The 15188-nt window shown below is 42.2% G+C and overlaps 1 protein-coding gene across 4 annotated transcripts in view; it reads right to left on the bottom strand.

The window, feature by feature from the left end:
* The window catches only part of PCGF6 (polycomb group ring finger 6), a 225002-nt gene that overhangs the window by 149408 nt on the left and 60406 nt on the right, over positions 1-15188 (bottom strand). The gene's annotated exons all lie outside the window — the stretch shown is intronic.

The following is a 15188-nucleotide window of genomic DNA, read 5'->3' on the forward strand; positions in this document are numbered from 1 at the left end:
ATGACATAATTTATATTGAGAAACTGGGAAGGCTGAAATGCATAAGCCTGGAGACATGGGGGACAATTAGAAGGCTTCCGGAATGGCTTGAGTGAGAAATAATACACCTTAATGGCAGTAACAACGGAAAGAAGTGGACAGAAACTTCACCCAGGAAAATTCAACAGGACATGGTCAATTAGGAACCAGAGAATCTCAGAAGGTGGCCTTTGAGACTATCTTATGACTCAGAAGAGGACGATGAGGACTCAGGGCACTGTTACTTGTCCAAGCTCACACTACTGATCAGTGACCGTACTAGTGAGGGGATTCTAGGCCTGACAGTAACAGTCAAACCCCAGTCTCCAGGGCCTAACCCACAGAGGTTTATTTCCCACATACAAAAAGTTCTTTGCATGCCAGGAGACCCCCAAGGCAGCACCATTCCAGATGGTGACTCGGGGATCCTGTCTGCTAGTGTGGGTCCTGCCAACTCAGTGCATACCTTCCAGGAAGAGAAAGTGTGGAGAACACCCATCACTTCTGCTCACAGCCCCTTGGCCAGAATTAGGCATGTGCCCCAGGCTGATTATAAGGACATGTAGTGGGAAGAGAGGTATTTTATGTGCAATTTGGAGAGCACTGTGTTATCCATCACAATCACAGAACTATGACTAGCTTGAGTGCCACGATCCAGGCCTTTTTCCTGAAGTTTATAAGAAGTAGAATCTACCTCATGGATTTCCTAACACCTCAGTGTACCCTGTGTTCTGAATATCTTCCTGTTACCACAGACTTGGGTAAGAGATCCAAAAACAGATTTTCAGTTTTGAAACAATCTCATCCAGAAACTGTAAGTAGGCAGCTTGCCATAAGGTGAGGATATTTCAAGCAACTCCAAACTACATATCACCATATGGCAATTATTTGTATAGGCGTACCTTGTTTATTGTGCTTCATGTTACTGTGCTTTGTAGATACTGTAGTTTTGAGGGGTTTTTTTGTTGTTGTTGTTTTGGTTTTTTTTTTTTTTTTTTTTTTTTTTTTTTTTACAAATTTAAGGTATGTGGCAACCCTACATCAAGCAAGCCTATTGGTGCCACTTTTCCAACAGCGTTTGCTCACTTCATGTCTTTGTGTCACATTTTGGTAATTCTTGCAATATTTCAAACCTCCCATCAGCAAAAAGGTTGTGATTCTCAGAGTTCCCGTCATGGCTCAGCAGTAACAAATTCAACTAGTATCCATGAGGACACAGGTTCAATCCCTGGCCTTACTCAGTGGGTTAAGGATCCCGCTTTGCCATGAGCTATGGTGTAGGTTGCAGACACTGCTCAGATCCCACGTTGTTGTGAATATGGTGTAGGATGGCAACTATAGCTCCAATTCAACCCCTAGCCTGGGAACTTTCATATGCCGCAGGTGCAGCCCAAAAAAGAAAAAAAAAAGGATTGATTTGCTGAAGGCTCGGATGTATTTTTTCAGCAATGAAGTTTTTTTTTTTTTTTGGCTGCACCCGCAGCATGCAGAAGTCCCCCAGCCAGAGACTGAACCTGTGCCACAACAGAAACCCAAGCCACAGCAGTGACAATGCCAGATCCTTAAGCTACAGAGCCACTGGGGAACTCCAATAAGTTTTTTTTTTTTGTCTTTTTTTGTGTATGTGTCTTTATAGGTCCACACCTGCAGCATATGGAGATTCCCAGGCTAGGGGTCTAATCAGAGCTGTAGCTGCTGGCCTATGTCACAGCCACAGCAACGTGGGATCCAAGCCGCATCTGTGACCTACACCACAACTCATGGCAACACTGGATCCTTAACCCACTGAGTGAGGTCAGGGATCAAACCTGCAACCTCATGGTTCTTAGTCGGATTCATTTCCACTGTGCCACAACAGGAACTCTGTCCAATAAAGCATTTTTAAAGTGAAGGTATATACATTGTTTTTTAGACATAATGCACACTTAACAGACTATAGTGTAAACATAATTTTTATATGCACAGGAAAACCAATAATTTCATGTGGCTTGTTTTATGGTGATATTCATTTTATTGTGATGCTCTGGAAATGAACCCCAAATATCTTTGAGGTATAAAAATATGTGCATAAATATCTGCATCGTATACATCACCCCAGACATATACACCTCTGCTCCCTGACTTAAGAAGTCACAGAAGTAGATGCAGGTCATAGAGTTAAAGTACAAGAGACAGTCTCATAGCAGAGCGTGGAAGAGCTAATGCAGAAGAATGAAATCATTGACTCTCTGGGTGTCTGCTCTCAACTTTCTCCTGAGAGAAGCACACCTTTACCATTTAGAGCAACATTAAAGAGCAGGGCTACAAGTGATCAGAGCAGAGGAAGTTGCTTGACTCAATGGCACCTAATTTCTAGCCAGGCAGGTAGCTTATGAGGTGATATGGAATAAGATGACTGGAGACTAACCAGGTCAATCAGATAAGAGAATCAAATTTTTGGAGAGAGTTTGTCAGGTTACAGCAGACACAAGAGATGAAGGGCAGAGGGAGAAAAGATAGCATATCATTGAAGTTGTAGAAATCTAGAGTCAGCAAAAGCCTGAACATTGCTTTTCACAGAGTAAGAAGGAGGCGGTGGTAGTACCAGATCACACAGGAGCTGTGGAAGCAGATTACTAAGATGGCAAAATGGCCAAGTATCAGAAAACAGCAAATTCCTGCCACTAAAGGGACAATGAGATATTCTGGTCCCTAGAGTTGTGCTGATCAGATTCCAAACTGTATTAAGACCCACAGTAAGCCCAGCCATATGGCTATTTCTGAACTTTTAGACTTGTGGCTGAGATTTCTGCCTTCCTTAATTCTATAAGGTTGCTTACAATAACCTCTCATTACTTCTGGTAGCCTGAGTGAATCTGTTCTTTGCAACCACAGGACTCTATTAGGCCATAAAAAGAAATGAAGTTCCGATACTTGCTACAACATTGATGAACCCTGAAAACATTGTTAAGCAAGATAAGCCAGACATCAAAGAACAAATATTGCATCATTTCACGTATATGAGGTACCTAGAATAATCAAAATCAAAGAGACAGAATGTAGAAGTCACCAGGGGCTGTGGGCTGGGGAAATAAGGGGGAAGTTACTATGGTTACTGAGTTTCTGTTTGGGGTGATGAAAAGGTTTTAGAGATAGATAGTTGTGATGATTACACAACATTGTGGACATACCTAATGGCACTGAATCGTGCACTTGTAAATGGTTAAAACAGCAAAATTCGTATTATATATATTTTACCACATGCACAAAAAGACCTTACTAGGAATACAACATGAAGGAGAGAACACCAGCTTGGAGTCAGAGAAACTGAATTCAAGACCCAGCTCTGTCATTTTCTAGCTGTGTCACTTTGGACAAGTTACCCAATCTCTCAGTGTCTTAGTTTATTCATTTAGAAAATGGAAATAGTAAAACCCATTCTGGAGTTCCCTTTGTGGCTCAGCAGAAATGAATCTGACTAGGAACCATGAGGTTTCAGGTTCGATCTCTGGCCTCACTCAGTGGATTAAGGATTTGGCATTGCTGTGAGCTGTAGAGTAAGTTGCAGACGAGGCTCGGATCTGGCATTGCTGTGGCTGTGGCATAGGCTGGTGGCTACAGCTCCAATTCAACCCTAGCCTGGGAGCTTCCATATATCACAGGTGCAGCCCTAAAAAGCAAGATAAGATAAGATAAGACAAAACTAAACCAAACCTTTTCTAAGTTATGTCATGATAAATGATGAAGACAAAATGCATTAAACCATCATATAAATATCTTTTAAAAATGAGTCTAGTGACTCTTGCTATGAATATTTAGAAGAACAGACAACAGGCCTCTGTATTCTCATTTTAAGAAAGTTGAGAGTCTTCTCCTTGGACTGTGTGTTGAGGGCACAGTGGTACCCTCAAGTCTGCCTTCAGAGAGCTCAGACCTCTTTGAATGCCCCTTCTGTCTATGTGCATTTGCCTCTCCAGCCCCTTTTAGGCTCCCAATGATCTGTGCTCTCTCTCCCTCTAGTCCCCATGGAGACCAGGCCTCAGGAGGGATTGTTTTCTCATTCAAACTGGAGTCCCTTTGTTCCCCTTCCCACGGCATATCTTTATTTAGGTCATATCTCTTTCCAGGGAGGAAAAAAGTTTGATCCATATAAATTTGCTGAGTTGAAATACAGGATTTTTTTAGGCATCACCGAACACCTAGGTACAGGAAATGCCAGAGAGATGGGAACCTTCAAGCCCTTTGTTATCTCCCACAGCTAGGCAGTTAATAATCCTGAAATATTTTCTGAGTGGGGTCCTTTCTCTAGGCATCATCAAAAGGCAGGGGGTTAACAAATGGTTTCTCAAATTTGATTCCATTCTGACTTTCTGTGAGGTCTAAAAATAGGGACACACATTAGGAAGGCCGAGGAGCTGTCCTGGGTCCTGAAGTGTAACTAAGTGGGCAAGTCTCCCTGCTTCTCCTAATCCTAGGCCCCTGGCAACTCCAGTTTAACCTAAACTCAGATTTAGAAGAGGTAAATGAAGAGCTAATTCTGGGAAGGGGGAAAGGATGAGAGAGAGAAGTACACAAACACACAGAGACTTCTGGATCACCTTAAGCATGGAGAGACTGCTAAGGCCAAAACATGGAAACTTTTGTTTTAATTTTATTTCTACATAAAAATGGTCACCAAGAAACCCCTAAGCAAAATATGGAACACGTGAAAGGGGACAAAAGGCTGTGCATCAAGCACAATGCAAAACTGTACATTGCAAAACTGTGTAAATGCCAATTTGTGAGCAAAACCACAACCACACAGATTGATATGTCACCATCAACTGGGCCATACCAAAGGACTCATAGCTCTTTTTTCTTGTAGATAGAAACAGTTTAATTTTATGGACAGGAAAAATAGGATTAAGATTTAGCTTGATGTCATGTTCTTTCACATATATTTGTTTTTTAAAAACCTGTCCTTTCTCCAGAAATTTGGGGTCAGGGTCCTCCCTTCCTGCCTCAATGATAGGCTTATGCAAGCATCTTTTCATGAGGGCTAAAGAAAGTTGGCTGAACAAATACTACTAGTCTAAAAATACAGAGGAATTCCTATTGCGACTCAGCTGGTTAAGAAACCAAATAGTGGAGTTCCCGTCGTGGCGCAGTGGTTAACGAATCCGACTAGGAACCATGAGGTTGCGGGTTTGATCCCTGCCCTTGCTCAGTGGGTTAACGATCCGGCGTTGCCGTGAGCTGTGGTGTAGGTTGCAGACGCGGCTCGGATCCCGAGTTGCTGTGGCTCTGGCGTAGGCCGGTGGCTACAGCTCCGATTCGACCCCTAGCCTGGGAACCTCCATATGCCGTAGGAGCGGCCCAAGAAATAGCAACAACAACAACAAAAAAAAAAGAAACCAAATAGTATCCGTGAGGATGCAGGTTCAATCCCTGGCTCCATGGCCTCACTCAGGATCCAGTGTTGCCGTGACTTGTGGCATAGGTCACTGATGTGGCTCAGATCTGGTGTTGCTGTAGCTGTAGTATAGGCAGGCAGCTGCAGCTCCATTTTGACCCCTAGCCTGGGAAACTCCATCTGCCTCAAGTGTGGCCCTAAAAAGACAAAAAAAAAAATTTTTAATAAATAAATATAAAAATAGACACAGAAAAGGAATGAGATCCCCCTACATACCTTAGCATATATGGTCTGCAGTCAAATACATACTGCCTTATGGTGGTCTATAAGTTAAGACCTCAAATCAGCCATAACTCTTCAACTAATCATAAGCTCCTTAGAGGCAATGACCATGTCTCATGTTTTCTCCTACACAAACAGACATAAACACCAAACACATAGCTGGACACACAGCAGGTTTTCAATAAAGGTTGACTGGTTGACTGCCTAAGACAAAGTAGAGGTAGAGGCTGTATTTCACTCAGGTAATGTATTTCCTTTTTCTTTTAAAAAATCAGGGTGTTTTGGAGTTCCAGTCATGGTGCAGTGGAAATGAATCCAACTAGGAACCATGAGATTGCAGGTTCGATCCCTGGCATCACTCAGTGGGTTAAGGATCTGGTGTTGCTGTGAGCTGTGGTGTAGGTTGCATATGCGGCTTGGATCTGACATTGCTGTGGTGTAGGCTGGCAGCAACAGCTCCAATTAGACCTATAGCCTGGAAACCTCCATATGCCTTGGGTGTGGGCCTAAAAAACAAAAGACAAAAAAAAAAAAAAAAGAGTTGTCCAACAGTATATAAAATGCATATGGCTCTATATTTACTAAAAATTTAAATTAATCTGAGACAAGTGACACTTTTTATCACTTCTAGCTATAGTCATTGCTATAATTCCAGCAGCTGGCACACAGCCAGGGTTCAGTAAATATTTGTTAAATGTCTACAGTAATACCAAGGACTCAGAATAGCACTTAAAATAGTCCCAACTGAGAATAAATTCTGACTTTTTTCTGTTACTCCAGAACAAGCAGGATTTTTCTATTGTTTGACATGAGGTCGGTGGGGAGAGGAATTTATAATTAGACGAAGTTGGTAGAGCCTTAGATTGAAGGCCATTAGTTCAATCCCAAATTTGTGTGACACATTGTTTTTTGTTTACTTTATCTATCTACCTATTTATATATTAATCAATTTTCAAAACTTTTTATTTTGAAAAATTTCAAACCTATAGAAAAGTTTACAAGGCTAATACAGTAAATATCTGTATTTATCAACTATTAACTTTTTGTCACATTTGCTTGATCTCCCTCCGTATGTGTGTGTGTGTGTGTGTGTGTCTGTGTCTGTGTGTACTATTTTTGCCAAACCATCTGAGAGTAAGTTATATAAATCATGACATTGCAAACCTCAATACTTCATTATGTATCTCCAAAGAACATTTGCCTATTTTTATATGTGTACAATTTTCAAAGAACTATTTCTAACTTTGAAATAGTTTAAGACCCACAAGAAGTTGCAAAAATAGTACAGAGAGTTAACAGGTACCATTCATTCAGCTTGTTCTCCATGACAACATCTTACATAACCTCAGTACATTATCACGACCAAGAAAATGACACTGACAGAAAAAATTAATTCAACTATACCCCTTATTTGGATTTCACTACGTTTCTTGACTCTTTCCCCTCCTTCCATTCTATGAATTTTTTCATGCATATTGAGTTCAGTAATAGAACTGTTCCGTCACCACAAAACAACCTTCATGTTACCCCTTAAGAGTCATAGCTTCCCCCAACCCTAACCTGTCAACCAGGAGCTGTTCTTAATCATTATAAGTTTGTCACTTCCAGAATGTTACATAAATGGAGTCACATAATATGTTAACATTTTTTTTTCACTCAGCATAATGCCCTTGTGATTCATCCAAGTTGTTGCGAATTATTCATCGATAGTTGATTCTTTTTAGTACTGAGCAGTATTCCATTGGATGGATGTATCACATTTTGTTTATCCACCCACCTGCTGAAGGACATTTGGGTTGTTTTCTGCTTTTGTCTGTTACAAAGAAATATGCTGGAAGTTCCCTTGTAGAGCAGTGCGTTAAGGATCTGGTGTTACTGCAGCTGGGACGCAGGTCACAACTGCAGCATGGGTTCAATCCCTGGCCAAGGAACTTCCACATGCTGCAGGCACAGTCAAAAAAAGGAAAGAAGGAGTTCCCATTGTGGCACAGCGGAAACAAATCCGACTAGGGACCATGAGGTTTCGGGTTTGATCCTTGGCCTTGCTCAGGGGGTTAAGGATCTGGTGTTGCCGTGAGCTGTGGTATAGGTCACAGATGCGGCTCAGATCCTGTGTTGCTGTGGTTGTTGTGTAGGCCAGCAGTTGTAGCTCCAGTTTGACCCCTAGCCCCAGAACCTCCATATACTGTGGGTTTGGCCCCAAAAAACAAAAAGAAAAAGAAAAGAAAGAAAAGGAAAGAAAGCTGCTGTGAACATTCATATACTATTTTTTTTCTGTGGACATAGCTTTTCACTTTTCTAGGCTAAACACTCAGGAGTGAGACTGCTGAGTCATAGAGTAAATGTATTTTTAACTTTATAAGAAACTGCCACAGTGTTTTTCAGAGTGGCTGTACCATTTTACAATCCTACCAGCAATGGATAAGAGATACAGATCCTCTGAAATGATATGACTGATAAGGGGTTAATATCTAACATATATAAACAGCTCATACAACTCAACGTAAAAAAAAACAAACAACCCAATTAAAAAATAGGCAGAAGGGCTGAACTGATATTTTTTCAAAGAGGAAATACAGATGTCTAACAGGCACATGAAAAAATGCTCAACATCACTAATCAGCAGGGAAATGCAAATCAAAATCAAAATGAGATATCACCCCATATCTATAAGAATGGCTATCATTAAAAAGAACACAAATAACAAATATTGGTGAGGATGTGGAGAGAAAGGAACCCTCCTAAACTGTTGGTGAGAATTTAACTTGGTACAGCCACTGTGGAAAATAGTACGGAGGTTTCTCAAAAAACAAAAAATAGAACTATTGTATGACCCAGCAATTCCACTCCTGGATATGCATCTGGGAAAAAAACCCCACTAATTTGAAAAGATACATGCATCCCACTGGTCATAGCTGCGTCATTTACAATTGCCAAGATATGGAAGCAACCTAAGTGTCCATCAACAGATGAACGGATAAAGATGCGATGTACATATACAATGGAATACTACTCAGCCATAAAAAAGAATGAAATTTTGCCTTTTGCAGCAACATAGATGGATTTGGAGAGCATTATGCTAAGTGAAATAAATCAGAGAGAGAAAGACAAATACTATATGATATCACTTACATGAGGAATCTTAAAAAATACCAAAAAGCTAGTGAATATAACAAAAATAGGCAGGCTTACAGATACAGAAAACAAACTAGTGGTTACCAGTGGGGAGAAGGAAGCAGGGTGAGACATAAGAGAGGTGGAAGATTAAGAGGTACAAACTATTAGGTATAAGATAAGCTACATGGATATATTATAACATGAGGAATATAAAATATATTTTTTAATAACTATAAGTGGAGGAGTTCCCGTCGTGGCGCAGTGGTTAACGAATCCGACTAGGAACCATGAGGTCTCGGGTTCGGTCCCTGCCCTTGCTCAGTGGGTTAACGATCCCGCGTTGCCGTGAGCTGTGGTGTAGGTTGCAAATGCGGCTCAGATCCTGCGTTGCTGTGGCTCTGGCGTAGGCTGGCGGCCACAGCTCCGATTAGACCCCTAGCCTGGGAACCTCCATATGCCGCAGGAGCAGCCCAAGAAATAGCAAAAAAAAAAAAAAAAAAAAAAAAAAAAAGACTATAAATGGAGATAACCTGTAAAAATTTTAAGTCAGGTAGTTCCCCTTGTGGCTCAGTGGTAATGAACCTGACAAGTATCCATGAGGATGTGGGTTCCATCCCTGCCCCTGCTCAGTGGGTTAAGGACCTGGCGTTTCTGTGATCTGTGGTGTAGGTCACAGACACAGCTTGAATCCTGTATTGCTGTGGCTGTGGTATAGGTTGGCAGCTGCAGTTCCCATTTGACCTCTAGCCTGGGAACTTCCATATGCCATGGGTGTGGCCCTAAAAAGCAAAAAAAAAGTAAATCATTATATGGTATATCTGTAATTTATATAATATAATGCATCAACTATACTTCAATTCTTTTTTTTTTTAAAAAAAAGAGAGATTAATGGGAGTTCCCACTGTGGTGCAATGGGTTAAGTATACAGCATTGGCTCTGGGTGGTGCAGGTTTGATCCCCAGCTGGGTGCAGAGGGTTAAGGGTCTGGCATTGCCCACCTGCAGCACAGGTGACAGCTGCAACTTGGATTTGATCTCTGGTCCTGGAACTTCCATATGCCCCAGGTGCAGCAAAAAATAATTAATTTTTAAAAATAAAGAGGGAGTTTCCATCATAGCTCAGTGGTTAATGAATCCGACTAGGAACCATGAGGTTGTGGGTTCAATCCCTGGCCTTGCTCAATGGGTTGAGGATCTGACATTGCTGTGGCTCTGGCGTAGGCCGGCAGCTACAGCTCTGATTCAACCCCTAGCCTGGGAACCTCCATATGCCGTGGGAGCAGCTCAAGAAATGGCAAAAAGACAAAAAAATAATAAATAAATAAATAAATAAAATAACATAAAATAAAATAAAAAATAAAGAGACCTAGATGCCGTGAATCCTTGTTAGCATTTGGTATTGTCAGTACTTTTTTCCAACCTCTTTAGTAAATATATAATGCATATCACTGCAGTTTTAATTTGCATTTCCCCAAAGCCTAGTGATGCTAAACATGTATTTCATAGGCTTATTTGCCATCTGTATATTCCCTTTGGCAAAATATCTGCTCAAGTCTTTTGTCCATTTTCTAGGTGAAATGTTTATTTTCTTTCTTTTTTTTTTTTTTTTTTTTTTTTTTGTCTTTTTGCCTTTTCTAGGGCCACACCTGCAGCACATGGATGTTCTCAAGCTAGGGGCCTAATCAGAGCTGTAGCCGCCAGCCTACACCAGAGCCATAGCAACTCAGGATCCGAGCCACGTCTGCAACCTACACCACAGCTCATGGCAATGCCGGACCCTTAACCCACTGAGCAAGGCCAGGGATTGAACCCACAACCTCATGGTTCCTAGTCAGAGTCGTTAACCACTGAGCCATGACGGGAACTCCGAAATGTTTATTTTCTTACTACTGTGTTTAGAGTTCTTTACATATTATGGGTACAGATCCTTCGTTGTATATATGATTTGCAAATATTTTCTACCAGTCTGTGGTTTGTCTTTTCATCTTCTTAATGGGTCTTTGCAGAACGAAAGTTTTTTTTTTTAATTTTTAGGAAATCAAATTTATTGATTTCTTTTATGGATTGCATCCTTGGTGTTGTGCCAAAAAGGTTTCCCAAGTGGTTGTACAGCAAAGAATTTCTAGCCTTTTTTTCCTCTCGCCTCACGTGTTTAATACTGTGACAAATGCCAAGAGAGAGCTATGTGGATATAGAAGAACTGTGCTCAAGGAGCTCCCAGTTCAGCTTAAACGAGCACACAAATAATGACAGCAAAAGACGGGAGGTAATTATGAGTTACCGAGTGTTGCAAAGGTTGTGAGGAGGAGGGGAGTTCATGAGGGGAAGGATCACTTTACACTGGAAATATCAGAAAAGGCTTCACGGAGGCAGCATCATTTGAGCCTTAAGGATTTTTCTTTCTTTCTTCTTTATCTTTTCAGGACTGCACCCACAGCACATGGAGGTTCCCAGGCTAGGGGTTGAATTGGAGCTATAGCTGCCAGCCTACGCCACAGCCATAGCAACTCAGGATCGGAGCTGCATCTGCAACCTACACCACAGCTCATGGCAATGCCAGATCTTTAACCCACTGAGCAAGGCCAGGGATTGAACCTGGGTCCTTATGGATACTAGTCGGGTTCGTTACCACGAGGACACAAAGGGAACTCCCAAGCCTTAAGGACTTCAAGAGTTGGAGTGGGAGCAAAGGAAAAAAATTCCAAGAAGAGAGAACTGCACAAGCACAGGAACATGTGGGACAGAAAAATTAAGATCAAGACGTATTCTGGAGTTCCTGTTGTGGCTCAGCAGAAACGAATCTGACTAGCATCCATGAGGACACAGATTCGACCCTGGCCTCACTCAGTGAGTTAAGGATCTGGCATTGCTGTGAGCTGTGGTGTAGGTCGCAGAAGAGGCTCAGATCTGGCATTACTGTGGCTATGGCGTAGGTCAGTGGCTACAACTCTAATTTGACCCCTAGCCTGGGAACCTTCATATGCCAAGGGAGCGGCCCTAGAAAAGACAAAAAGATTAAAAAAAAAAAAAAAAAAAAAAAAAAGACGTGTTCTGAGGCAGAGATGGTAGAGGAAACTGACAGGCTCACTTTTGGATAATTGCACTTGAAGAGCAGCAAGCATTCGTGAAGGGATGTCCATCAGGCTGTTGGGTATGTGAGTTTGGAATTGGAAACTGGAAACAGGGATCTGGGAATCATCAGCATAGGTCAAGCCAAAAAAATTTATATGCCTGCCCCACAGCAACCTGTACTCTCCTTCAGAGCACTTAACACAATTATAATGAACAATTAATTGTGTAATGAGTTGTTCAATCTCTCTCTTGCTGGACTTCCAGTCCCATGGAAACAGAGTCCTAGTACCTAGTCCAGTGCCTTGCACTCAGTAAAAATTTGCTGAATGAGGAGTTCCCATCGTGTTGCAGTGGAAACAAATTCAACTAGGAACCATGAGGTTGTGAGTTTGATCCCTGGCCTTGTTCAGTGGGTTAAGGATCCAGTGTTGCTGTGGGAGCTGTGGTGAAGGTCGCAGACACAGCCTGGATCTGGCGTTGCTGTGGTTCTGGCATAGGCCGGCAGCAACAACTCCAATTGGACCCCTAGCCTGGGAATCTCCAATATGCCACGGGTGAGGACCTAAAGACAAAAAAAAAAAAATTGCTAAATGAATGAATGATAGAAGTTGCTAGGTGTTTTTTGGTTTGGGGTTTTTTTTTTTGCTTTTTATGACTGCACCTGTGGCATATGGAAGTTCCCAGGCCAGGGGTTGAAGCCTGCAGCCAATACCACAGCAACACCAGATCCATGCCACATCTGTGACTTACACCCCAGCTTGTGGCAATGCCAGAGCTTTAACCCACTGAGCGAGACCACAGACATCCTCATGGATACTAGTCTGATTCTTAACCCACTAAGCCACAATGGAACCCCTGAAGTTACTTCTAATAGCCACTATTTATTGAGCATACACATAGCAGGCACTATAATATCCACTTTGTAAACATAATTTCATTTAAACCTCACAGTCATCTCATGAGCAGGAGCGCAAAGTTTCTCAAACCTAAATTCAGTGGGTCTGGGGTAATACCTGGGAATCTGAATTTAAATTTCCAGATCCTCCTAATGAGCAGTCAGGTTTGGAGACAATCAGGAGGATGGTTTTATTGAAATTTTACAGATGAAGAGACTAAAGTTCAGCAAATAATAGAGACATGTTCAAAGTTCCATGGCTATGAAGACCCCTGATGTGAAACTAAATCCCTTAGGGAGAGAACTTTTTCATAAGGCTCCCTGCCTCTGGGAGACATCATAACTAAGTAAGAGTTTATGAGAGAAGAGCAGAAGGCCAAAGACTGAATCCTTGAAACCCAGGAGAGTAATGAGTACTGCCAAATGCCACAGAGAGGCCACAGAAGATGTGGCATGAGGGAGAACCCGGGAATGACTGACTAGTGTGTCTGCGGTGCCTGAGTCTAGCATTACAGGAGGATGAAGACACAGCCCTTGCCCGGGGCAGGGCACTCCCTCAAGACCAGCTGGAAGGAGCTTTGGTTTGAGGCTCAGCCAAGATTACTCTTTGGTAGTACAACTTTGTGCCTAAATTATTAAAGCCAAACATCTGGGCCTGTGGTGTGGTATGCCAAGAAAGGCACAGCGGTATTAAGTCTCATGGGGGAATCTCAGTTTGGAATTTCAGGTAAACTATTCAGAAATTGCAAAATGCAGCCCACTTCAGGTTTTCTGGGGCCTTCTGATAAATGATTCAAGCCTTCGATAGATGATTCGAGCCTTTGATAGATGATTCAAGCCTTCTGCCTTACTTTCTTCAGCTCTTTGTGCTTTGCCTTTAGAATACTGCTTCTTTTGGAAGATGGGAAGAGAATTAAAAATGAGACACCAACTAGGACATTCTGCTGATGTTTACTAGTCCTGAATAACATGGTTGAAATGAAATCGGAACAACAGCCCAAAAGTAAGATCTTCTAAATATCTGTGGTTGTTTATACTAACCACACTCATGTCAGTTCCTGGTACCACAAACAATCAAGGTTGGCTATTTTCTCTCTCCCAAAGGGTAGCCTAGAGACCTGTGCAAGGATATGGTAGTGAGTGGACAATCCTATCACTAAACGCAACTCATATGGTATTGATGGCAGATGCAAACCAATGTCTGTTATTTGAAAGAGAGCAATAATGACAATAACCCCTCATACCTGTACAAAGCACCTTCACATGCATCAACCTCAATCTTTCATGACCTTGGGGAGGTAGGTGTTGTTATCCCAACATGCTTAGTAAGTGGCAGGGGCCATGATTCAAACCTATCACCACTGATTCTTCAGATTACAAACCAGCCTGCTGCTTTTTTATTGGCCGTAACTTTTCTGAAGCCCACCAGCCTTGTTCTGGCTGCGCGGAAATTTATGAGAGTTTAAGAGTCTCATTGCTCTAAGAAGTAGAATTACTCAGTGAGGAAAGAAAGTCTGTTGCTTGCTAGTGGCCTTATGCTGAGTGCTGCAGCTACGGCTTGATTTCTTGTCTGAAGGAGGTAAACCTATGCAAGACTCCTGGCACAATGGCTGGGAAGGAGTACTTATTCAGCAGTGTTAGCACTCTTCCTTCCATCCTTCACATCCCCAGGTATTTCTGAGCCTGGAAAACTCAGAATTGAGTCCCTCCAGCTCAGATGTTATTGTCTGATAAGATCTGAGGTAGGGGGCTGACCATCTTACATGACACAAAGCACAAAGCCAAGAATACGCTCCAAAGTCCCATAGGACTCCACTCCCCCTCCTTGTAGTGGCCTGTCTCATTTCCGCCACGAAGTTAAAATTTATCCTAGAATCGCATCCTTGAGATTCTAAGAACAAGAAAGATGTGCATGAGTTCCTGCTGTGGTGCAATGGGTTAAGAACCTGACTGAAGCTGCTCATCACTCCGGCAGTGTGGGCTCCATCACCCTGCAGGCACAGGATGAAAGGATCCAGAGTTGCCACAGAGGCAGCTGGGGCTCAGATTCGATCCCTGGCCTGGGAACTTCCATATACCAAAGGTAAGAAAGAGAGAGAGAGAGAGAGGCAGAGAGAGACAGAGAGAGAGACACAGAGAGAGACGGAGAGAGAGAAAGAAAGAAAGAAAGAGAGAGAGAGAGAGAGAAAGAAAGAAAGAAAGAAAGAAAGAAAGAAAGAAAGAAAGAAAGAAAGAAAGAAAGAAAGAGAAAGACAGACTTTCAGTTTGGAATTCTGGAATCTACTAGAAAGTTCTTCTTCCTCCCTCTGCAAAGCCATAGCCACATCCTGAGAGAGTATAAGCGAGAGCATCCTCCAGACCCCACACTGACTCCTCCCAGCCTTCATCCTTCCAGATCCCATCCTCTGATTCGCACAGCTGTGTGGTGAAGGCG

This window comes from Sus scrofa, chromosome 14, assembly GCF_000003025.6.
Source record: "Sus scrofa isolate TJ Tabasco breed Duroc chromosome 14, Sscrofa11.1, whole genome shotgun sequence".
NCBI classification, from domain to species: Eukaryota; Metazoa; Chordata; class Mammalia; order Artiodactyla; family Suidae; genus Sus; species Sus scrofa.